Here is an 8012-nt window from a genome sequence, read left to right on the forward strand (position 1 = left end):
AGGGATTTAACAGTAGGATCATTCCGGGTAGACATTCTTTAGAAACCCTAAAATAGTCCCAGATATTGGATATAGTTCCTTTTACATTACACACAGATTTGTGACTTTGTTCTTATATAAAGTCTTCAAGGACATGTGCCTACAATCGGATAAACTGAGGATTTACATTTGAAGCCATCTATGACAAACTAAAGTAGACCTTATCCTTACCATGTGATTCGGACGATCCTACGCGGGAAAAGCATTTATAAACAACTTGTACCCTTATACAAAACACTTCCTGACCGTCGTGGAGGTGTGTACGCATCACTGAGTACATCCGGGTTTATTTGAGTAGCGGCTGTACTGCAACGTCAGAATTACGTAGGAGCGCCTTTCGTCGGCTACAGGGAGAAGACATCACGAAGGTGCACCTTAAGTATTTCCGGTAGAAAATCCTGTATCTTCACCACTGAGACCCCAACAAGACGTGCCTAGCGAATACTTGGAGAAACAAAATCCTGGGGGCGTTGTTTTCTTGTGTCGTTGTTGTCACCCACACGTGACGCTCTCGAGCCACTCCGTCATCGTTGTATTCCGGTGCGTCAGGACCATGCAAAACAGGATGTGAGACGAATTTCCGGTAACGAGACTATTATTCATGAAAATAATGATCAACGATCATTAAGCACACCTTGCGTATATGATTTCGGCAGCTTGCATGGTGACGTGGCCATAATTTATACGTTAAGAACAAAATTCTGGAAGACGTGCGGATTTCTCTAATTGAGTTAAACTGTCTTGTTTTTTTGTTTGTTTTTTGTTGGGTTTTTTTTTTCGTATCCCACTTCACACGGAGTGATGGTACAGTTATTTTTTAAAGACTTTTAACCGACTCGCCGGTCTGTCGTGTCGAATGAGGACTTTTCCTAAATGAAGGATCTGCAAAATATTCGGACGAAAGAAAAAAAAAAGGAAGTGTCATTCTCTTGATGATTAGTTGAAATCTTCAAAAAATAGACCTGAAACAGAAACAAAATCACAGCTTTATTTTAAACATTGTGGCGTCTGACTGTCTGAATGCATGCATGATAAGGCTTTTAATAACCGAAGAGACAAAAACAGCAATCAGTGTGCCAAGCGCCCTAACTCTGTTAAACGTAAAGTTTTTAAATATAAGCGGTGGCGACACCCTGGCACGAAACCTGGTCAGTTATTTGTATGCTGCTCTCGTAGAATCTTGCATTTCATTTTTCGTGCGGTGTGCATCCTGACCAAAAAATATAGATTACTAATGTCAGAGAAACATCATTGCCCACGCTCTCGGGTAGCGAGAACAACGGGACTGGCATTGTAGTGTTGGCCATGAATTCAGCCAGGTTGAAGGATGCGATATACATGATTAGAGCAATTATAAAGATGTATAAACAAGGTCGGTATGCTCTGTAAAAAACTTGTTCTCTGTGTTTGTGTGAGTGGGTGTGGGATGGAATGTGTGTGCAATTTAGTATGTGTGCGTGTGAGTACGGGGTGTATGGATGTATATAAGAGAGAACGAACGAAGGAACATGTATGAAGAAAGAGAGGAGGGAATTCTTGTTTTACGCCGAGCAAGCAACAAAGGTATATCATGGCAAGGCAGCCAGCCCTGTAAACAGATGCCACATGCAGAGAAAGAATAGTGTTCCCCCAGAGAGAGAGAGAGGAGGGTGGATGAGTATAAGACGCTTTGAGCTCCGGTGTGCGAGGGTAGGTTGGGTTTTGCAATGTCTATAATCCATATTCCTATCATATCTATACCACACATTTCTACAAAAATCAGTTCAGCTATCTCTAAAATTGTAAATACAGTGATCTTGAACATTTGTTTTAACTGGATTGTTTTGAACAATGGAAAGCCGTCTATTCACATACAGAGATGCGAAATTATGCGCAGGGGCTCATTAGAAAATTTAGAAACAAAGTTGATCTTTTCCAAAATCTGCGAAAACACGTCACGTGACCATCAACTCACCAGCGATGCAGGCCGTGAAGAAACAAGCGATGTTGCCAGCGATCATAGCTCTCAGTACGATAGATGCCAGGTCTCTCTTTCGTTCTGGGTGCCATACCTGTCAGACCTCCAAGCATGATTCCCATGGAGCCAAAGTTGGAGAAACCACACAAAGCGTAGGTCGCTATGATCTCTGACCGCCTCTGAAACGAAGCAAAAATTAAGGAAGAAGGGTTAGTCTGGAGTTTACAAGATTTCGAGGGGAAAGTGGTATTTACAGATAGTCATAACGATGTATCGATGCATCCTTGTCTACCCCTCAAGAATGTAGACTGTATTACAAATAACACTTTTTCATACAAAAGTCAGAATTTACTCTTAAATATCGCATTAGATAAGAATATCAACTTACCTATGATTGTAAATACAAGGTAGAGCCTAAATCTTTTCGTATGATTAATGAACGTTTTAGTTTGAAAAGTTTAAAAATGTTGTTGATTCCCTAACACTTGTCAAATCTCTCATGGGCTACACACAAGGACAACGCAGAACATGGGGTCATATCGCTAGAGTAAGTCAACAGAACGTCAGACTGGTTCATCTTTTCCGTCATCATCTTCAATAACTTTTAACTTCTAAAGCCAACCATTACAAACTCATGCAGAAATAAATCCCAACAACGAACGGCATGTACTGTACATATATATATTCTCCCCTGCCCCCACGGAGGGTATGCGCTTGTCCTTCCACCAAACAGAAAATTTTGGAAAAGTAATGAACCCAACTAGGAAACCCAACTCACCGAGATGATGCCCTTGGTCAGCGTCATGTTCCAGTGTGTCAGGACGATGTCGTCGCTTATGTACTGGACATTTCCAGGAGTGTGTGGGTCGTATATACTGGTATAGTTCCTCCACGCCTGATGGTTGGCCATGAGGTCTCGTAGGCTGGCGTAGGCGATAAACTCGTTTGTGAAGGTCTTGATGCCCACCAGCTCGGCGATCCGTCGGCAGTCCGCAAGCTCCGTGCCCATGAACAGCGCCACCGGGTACAGGACGTATGAACATATAAACTGCCGTGACAAGAAGAAACAAAAAAGTGAGAGGAGAATATTTCAATAGTTGATCAAACGATACTAATGCTAGTTATGGAAGGAGAGGCTAGACAAAATGAGGAAGGGTGTGGACAAGAGCAAAAACAGGACGTGGATGATTTCAGTGATGAATACCGATTATGTGTTAAGTCCTAAAAGATTAACTCTTTCCCGTATTTTTCTTACTCTTTATCTGACAGCAATGCTTATTTGATGCATGTTTCTGAAATAATTGTCTTAGTGAAGGCTAGGTAAATGACTTTTTTTGTTTGTTTAAACGTATGGCCGAAAATTATTTCTGGAATCGGGTGTCTTTTTGAGTTATTACTTTTCTATGCTTTCTATGTGAAGCTGTTTCTATTATTCTGTTTTACTGCTAACTGCCCTGTTTAAAATGATTGGATTTGGGTCACTTGGCAAACATTTTTGTTAAATATTTCGCCTTAAAGATTCATTGTTCGTGGTTTTTTAAGTGTTTATGATGATAGAGTCTCTCTCTCACCTGAAAACTAACCCCTTCAACGCCTGCTCGCTCACCGAACCAATTCAAGGCAGAGTTGACGAAGGCGAGGATGCACAGGAAGGCCATGACGTTGACCGCTACGTTGGCCACCAGCTGGATGGAGGCTGAGGCACCGCTGCTGGCGGCTTCAATAAGGTTCTTTTCTGGCCTGAATGAATGAATGTCATAAAAAACATATAAAGATACGGTTCGGTAAACGTTCCACGGAAGGCTTCATCGGAAAATAAACCGGATGAAATTTCATCTGCTTGATCACTTTTGGAAGACATCTTAAAAAAAAGTGATCTGAATCATACAATACCTTTATTTTCTTTTTTGCTTTTTCACTTTCTTAATTTTTTTTAATTTTCCGAACTATCTACTCGCAAAGCACAGCCAGTTTCCTCACATGTCTTCCATTTTGGAGTAGTCTTCATCTGACATCTGGGGTACCTCCGTCTCCGGGTACGTGAGTTTAGAAATGGCCAGAGCTGCAGGCGCCGACATGACAGAAGCTGAGAGCAGATGGTCAGCGGGCACCTGAAACCGCACACTGTTACATCTCAACTTCTTCGTGTTAGATGTTCTTAGAAGATTGGCGAGGAAATGCACTCAGCCATCTACCATCCCTTCCTTTATAGTAACTGTGAAACTTTTCACACCGTTAAAGAACTAGTAGATTGCAAATAAATTTTCTAATGTTTGCGTAAACCTCAGTGCAAAAACTGTTTCCCGAAATTTGAATGAGGTCCCAGACTTACTCATTACTGGGGTCTTCAGAGCGTAAACGTATCCATGTTCATCATCATGTTTGTGGGGTTTTGTGGTCTTTGTAGATTTTATTTGTTTTTAACAAGATTTTCAGATGTTTGATTCCTATCTTAAACCTTTGTTTAGATTTCATATCTTTTCAAATCCACTGCAGAAAATCATCTTCCATCAATCAAATGCTATTTCTGGTTTACAGTGTTCCTAGTCCTTACCTACCATCTTCTTATATTAGTTGTGAAATATTATAAACATTTGCGCCCTCTGACACGTGTTAATGAGGAAATATGTCCTTTAATATCAAACTACGCTCACTCCGAAACCGATGTAGGCGCCGAGGACAGAGCCGGCAATGGTGGCGAAACCTCCCGTCATCACTGCATGGAGCTCGGACTTGGTCATGCGACTTATGAAAGGGCGAATCATCAAGGGGGCCTCAGTCTGAAATGTAGCAAACCCTAATCAATGCAATTTTACAAAGATTAAAATAAAGATAAAAATAATGCCAAAAAAATAGAAAAAAAACAAAGACATGCTTTAGACATACCATGCCCACAAAGACATACCATGCCCACAAAGATGTTGGCAGCAGCGTTGAGGGACTCGGCAGGTGTGGTACCGAGACAAAAAGACAGAAAACGTCCCAGTACTCTCACGATCGCTTGCATGACACCAAGAAAGTACAGGACGGAGATGGCGGAGCTGAAGAACACGATGACTGGCAAAATCTATACAAAAACAGTTTCTGTCCTCTTATTTAACATCATATATATGAAGCCTGCAACTACAATCCATGTATTCTTGGAAGAATTTATTATTAAACAATTTACACAATCCGGAATTCGTGACGAAAGACAATTTTTAATTTCCTGATTCCCCCCATCCCAAAAAAGATAATTTCATTATATCTTAAGAGTTTCCTAGACCTTTACTCTTCGCCGAATGCTTACTGCTGGAAAAGCTACCAGATAATAATTTTAAAAGTTAAAGGGTCGATATCTATGAGTGTTAAAAAAAAAGAACTGGAATCGATGTGTGGGTTTGCTTTTTTTTTTTTTAACTTTAAGAGTAAGATGTTCGGAAGATAAGTCATGACAAAGATAACGGATTGGGCTCGCTAACTTCTAATCATGACATATCTCAAGCTGCTGGATTCTACGAGAAGAAAAAGAATCTCTAAAGGGCTTATAGTTATTTAGCTCTGAAAACATCACTGGATTAATAAAGAAAAGATGTCCCTTTTACAGGAACAGCATATACGTAAATAACGACTTAACTTAATCAGAAGCAGGCACCTTCAAATAAAGTTAAAAAGTGCGTTTTTTAAAGCAAAGGTTTTCACAAACTTGAGATAATAAACGAATATGGATTTGACAAATACGGTGTAACTTACCCAAAAGCAAAGAAATGGTCTATAACATTTCCCAAAGACAAACATGGCGCCTTCAGACGCAAAGTTCAAGAATTCGGTGACCCGGTCTCCCAGCCAATCAAATGTTTCGTATCCAGCACGCGTGCGCAGAATGATACCCGCGAAGAAGAACTGCACGCAGAACCCCCAGTACACAGGATGCCAGTTCACCTGTTGACAGAAAGTTTATTCCTACACAGGCTGGTCATACCAACACATTCCTCTGGGCAGGTGCTTACTAGCTATTAGGAGTTTTCCTGAATGTATCTTGGTTAGTTGGGAAATGTAAACACAGACCATCCCCTCCCACCCATCAATGTTGTCGTAGCTAAACTGTTTCGAAACAGTCGCACAGTATATAAATATATCTAGATCCAAGCTAACTAGTCCAAATTTATAAGCGTCTTTACTGAGACAATTTTTATCTTACCTTTGCAGGATTAAAGGACGTTATGTAAGAGAGTAGTATGAAGGCAGCGAGGCCACCCAGTGAGACGAGGTTGTTGGGTGTTCGTATGGCCACCAGTGCGATCAGCACCGTAACCATGGCGACTGCACTGATCACGTACAGGGCCCTGCAAAAACATATTCCGTCCATCCTTACTACACTAATAGTACATCTGTACAAGAAGGTCAGTCTGTGGTCTTTGTACACGTGTTCGTGCATGCTTGTTAAAATCAGACATAGTAAGACGAATCAACAGTTTGCATTCGCTGCATGTGTGACATGATTTTTGTTGGAAAACATTACGAACGCAACCATACCCCCACCTCTTTCCTTTTGATAAAGGGTGTTACTTTGACTGTTATAGGATGAATCCCATCACGTCAATATCTTGATTTGTGCTTTTTTGTTTCATTGCACATACCAGATACACGTTTTTTTCGTTATTTTTTAGAATCTAGCAAGCAAACAGAATCCTGCTTTGAAGATATGCAGGGAGTGAGTGAAACTGAATTCATCCCAGCTTTAATTCATTATGGGCATGTGATACATTTTCTTTGAATCTTCCGCTAATTTGTTTCTGTGTGCTTCATAATTGTACCCAAAGCGGTTATGGAAATGGAATACTTACCATCTTATGATTTTTCGAAGCTTTGCTTTATCCTTGACTCTCACAATTCCCTTCAGCGCATTTGAAAGGTCGAAATAGTCGCCCACGTAATGAAGAGCGATTAGCAAAACGCCCAGGATGGTGCCGACGAGCAGCCGAATGGAGCCCTCGTCCCCAAATCTGTACCACATGCAGCAGACGAAGTAGGCCATGTACAAAAACAACAGGACAGCAAGAATCACATGTACAATAAGCTTCTTGTAGGTGTTGTAAAACTTCACCACAGTGTCCTGGGCTCTCTGTATTGCCCGCGAGCAGGGCCCAGCGTCATCTTGGACTTCGTCCTTTTCCTTGTCTTCCATCGCCACGGCCTCTTCGATCCTGATGTCGCTATTTGGGTCTAAAGGCGTTATTTTCATCGTTTTTCCTGTGTCGTCAGTATTCATGTTATCGACCCTGAAAGTGATGCTGTCTGAAATTGAGTCAGAAGAACCAAAACCATCCAGTAAACCTGGCTCAATGCCAGCCCCTTCCATTCAGTCATCTTATCCACGCTTTTAGTTCAACACTATGTAATATTACTTAATTAATATTCATTCATATTAATTTACAAATTAGTCTTTGAATTCTCTTGCAAATCACACGGCGCTATTCTTGAACGGATTTAAGAATTAAGAACAATTAAGAATTTGTTCAGTTTGTCAAATGACGTTCAGGAGGAGCATGTATTAACGGGGGAAAGGGGATGAGAAATTGAGAATTTTTGATAATTTCTCAATGATCATACATTTTTAGTAGCCATTACATCGCTATTATATCCATACCTATGTGCAATAAAATTTCTAACCCCTCTGGCACGACAACACACACACAAGCAGACGCATGCTTGCACTATACATCACATGCACATTTGAATTCCGCCACAATTTGCGGGCATAAACATAAACAAACACCTATGCATGCTCTCTCTCTCTCACTCTGACACTTGTTCTACATACGGTGACTTCAGACGAATCAAGGAGGCACATTTATGAAGAGAACTTGTCACAACAGTTTACTTTCCTCTGAATTTTGTGCGTTTTTCGTTATAGATACGCTATCCTTGTCACCTTTACATATGATGTCAAACGGAGCTGACGTCTCTTATCTACTTCCGTTGTATTATCACTGTGAGTGTGTTGCTGTTATCATTGTGTGTGTGTGTGTTATAT

The 8012-nt window shown here is 40.8% G+C and overlaps 1 pseudogene; it reads right to left on the reverse strand.

Annotated features, from left to right (window-relative positions):
• Positions 1–806: 806 nt before the first annotated feature.
• LOC112564001 lies at positions 807–7923 on the reverse strand (annotated as a pseudogene).
• Positions 7924–8012: the final 89 nt, after the last annotated feature.

This window comes from Pomacea canaliculata, linkage group LG5 (assembly GCF_003073045.1).
Source record: "Pomacea canaliculata isolate SZHN2017 linkage group LG5, ASM307304v1, whole genome shotgun sequence".
Taxonomy (NCBI): Eukaryota; Metazoa; Mollusca; class Gastropoda; order Architaenioglossa; family Ampullariidae; genus Pomacea; species Pomacea canaliculata.